This window comes from Sturnira hondurensis, unplaced genomic scaffold (assembly GCF_014824575.4).
Source record: "Sturnira hondurensis isolate 20B ecotype Veracruz unplaced genomic scaffold, ASM1482457v3 Scaffold0011391, whole genome shotgun sequence".
Lineage (NCBI taxonomy): Eukaryota > Metazoa > Chordata > Mammalia > Chiroptera > Phyllostomidae > Sturnira > Sturnira hondurensis.
The window spans coordinates 995,058-998,230 of record NW_028084022.1 but is presented as its reverse complement, the minus strand read 5'-3'; the positions used below and the strand labels follow the sequence as shown (position 1 = coordinate 998,230).

The window sequence follows — 3,173 nt, the reverse complement described above, 5'->3', positions numbered from 1 at the left end:
AGCAGTGCCCCAGGAGTTTGGCTGTTTTCCCAGGAGCCAGGATGGGCCTCGTCTGTAGTTTCTGAAACAAAAGCTTTAACATACACATTACTTTCTAGACCTATAAATTTTTACCTGAAGCTAAAATTTTCCAAGTCTTGAGTCCCCTTAATCAAAAGGATTATGCACTCTTCGCTCTTTTGAATTCCAGAGTTTTTAGTTATCTTATACTAGAATGACTGGCCTAGATAAATAAAAAAATGTTATTATAGTGCTCACTTCAGCAGCACATACATTAAAATTGGAACAATACAGACATTAGCATGGCCTCTGTGCAAAGATGACATACAAATTCATGAGGAGTTCCATATTTTTCAAGAGGAACCCAAAGAGGCCCACTTCAAGAAACATTATAATTAAAATGGCAAAATTTCCAAGAGAAAATCGTAACGGCAGCAAGGGAGAAAAAGGAAGTATCATTCAAGGGAGCCCGAGTAAGGTTAGCTGCTGACTTCTCAATGGAAACTCTCCAAGCAAGAAGAGAATGGCAAGAAATATTCCAAGTAATGAGAACCAGAGGCCTACAACCAAGGCTACTGTACCCAGCAAGGCTCTCAATCGAGATAGAAGGCCAAATAAAGAGCTTCCAAGACAAAAGAAGTCTAAAAGAATATACCTCCACCAAACCAGCTCTATAAGAAATACTAAAAGGGCTGCTTTAAGGAAAAGAAGGAAAAAAGAGGGACAATGAGAAGCACAGGTATGAAAATGACAACGAATAAGTACCTATCAATAATAACCTTAAATGTAAATGGATTAAATGTTCCAATCAAAAGACATAGAATAGCTGAATGGATAAGAAAGCATGACCCACATGAATTTTTGAAGTCAAACACTTCAAGTTTTATGTGGAACCATAAATGACCCGGAATGGCAGCTGCAATTTTGAGAAAGAAGAGCAAAGTAAGAGGGATCACAATACCTGATACTAAACTGTACTACAAGGCCCCTGTAATCAAAACAGCCTGGTACTGGCATAAAAACAGACACATGGACCAGTGAAATAGAACAGAGAGGCCAGAAATAAACCCAAGTCTCTATGGTCAATTAATATTTGACAAACAGGGCAGCAACATAAAATGGAGTAAAAACAGCTTCTTCAACAAATGGTGTTGGGAGAACTGGACAACTATGTGCAAAAAAAATGAAACTTTAGCACAAACTTACACCATGCACCAAAATAAATTCAAGGTGGATAAAAGACTTAAATATATGCCATGACACCATTAAAGTCCCAGAGGAGAACATAGGCAGGAAAATCTCAGATGTTTCATGTAGCAACATTTTTACTGACATGTCCCCTAGAGCAAGGGACACAAAGGAAAGAATAAACAAATGGGATCTCATCAAAATTAAAGGCTTCCTCTCGGATAAAGAAAACAGCATTAAAATAAAAAGAGAACTAAATATTTGGGAATAGATATTTGCCAATGACACCTCAGACAAGGGTTTAATCTCCAAAATATATAAAGACCTTACGCAACTCCACTGTAAGAAGACAAGCAGCCCAATTATAAAATGGGCAAGAATTGAACAGACACTTCTCCATGGAGGATGTACAGAGGATCCAGAGACACATGAAAAGATGTTGAGTATCGCTACCTACTAGAGAAATGTAAATTAAAACCACAATGAGATACCACTTCATGCCATTGAGAATGGCCATCATAAACAAAGTAACAAACAAGTGTTGAAGAGGTTGTGGAGAAAAGGGAATCCTAGTGCATCACTGGTAGGATTATATTCTGGTACAACCACTATAGAAAACAGCATGGAATTTTCTCAGAAAACTAAAAATGGATCTGCCTTTTGACCCAGCAATTCCACTGCTAGGATCATATCATAAGAACCCTGAAACTCCAATCCAAAAGAACCTATGCTTTCCAATGTTCATAGCAGCCCAACTTACGATAGCCAAGTGATGGAAGCAATCTAGGTGCCCATCAGTAAATGAATAGATCAAAAAACTGTGGTGCAATTACACAAAGGAATTCTATGCAGCAGAAAGAAATAAGGAACTCCTACCTTTTGCACCAACATGGATGGAACTAGGAAGCATTATGCTGAGTGAAATAAGCCAGGTGTTGAAAGACAAATACCATATGATCTCACCTTTAAGAGGAACCTAAACAAGCAAAATATAACCAAATACACTGAAATAGAGAACAGGGGGACAGTGACCAGAGAGAAGAGGGGAGGGAATTTCTGGGGGAAAGGGGAAGGGTTTACAGCAACAAGTATAAAGAACACATGGAGAAAAACTAGGTGGGGGTGGAAATGGGACAGAGGTGGGGAGGACTGTGGGGGGTGGTTCTTTGGGTCGGGACTAAATTATAGAAACCTGTACTTGAACAACAATTAAAATAAAATTTTCAAAAAGATAGAATTATCTCCTTGTCTGATGGGCCCTTCTTCAATTTTTGTTTTTCTCATTGCCTTTAATGATGCATGTCCTTTAACAGCTTCTGTCACTTTGTTCTTGTTTATCAAGATCGTAGCTGCAGTGTACTGGGACATGTCTGAGTGGAGAACAATAATCATCACTTGTTTTCCACCTTTGTAGTCCTTAATCAGTTTTAATCTCATTTCCAGGACAATCATTTGATGTGGCTACTTACTGGTAACATTAGCAGTGGATTTTTGTATGCTCAGAGGGCATGACAAACAAAATGATAGGAGATTAAATCAAGTGCAAGAGACAATGATGCAATCAAGAGATGTAGTAAACTGGAGGTGTATGAGACTGCTGGCAGCATGACACAACATACTGCTTCACAACAAGCTGTTTTTTAAAGATTTAACTTATTTGTTTTTAGAGAGAGTGGAAGGGAGGGAGAAAGAGAAGGAGAGAAACATTCATGTATGATTGGTTGACTCTCACAGGCCCCCAACTGGGGATCTGCCCCTTAATCCAGGCATGTACCCTAACTGGGAATTGAACCAGTGACCCTTTGGTTCACCGGTCAGCACTCAATCCACTGAGCCACATCAGGCAGGAAAACCAAGCATTTTTTATAAGTATAAATATTATACTCTAAACTATCTATTAAAAAGTATAGTATAGGGTAGTTTGGCAAGATGGTGGGTAGGTGGACACTAAGCTCATCCACTCACAAGAATACATGAAACATACA

The 3,173-nt window shown here is 38.7% G+C and overlaps 1 non-coding gene across 1 annotated transcript; it reads left to right on the top strand.

The window, feature by feature from the left end:
* The first annotated feature begins 250 nt into the window (after positions 1–250).
* Positions 251–354, top strand: LOC118996657 (U6 spliceosomal RNA). The gene has a single exon (XR_005068537.1). It is a non-coding gene; the product is annotated as a U6 spliceosomal RNA (small nuclear RNA).
* The last annotated feature ends 2,819 nt before the right edge of the window (positions 355–3,173 follow it).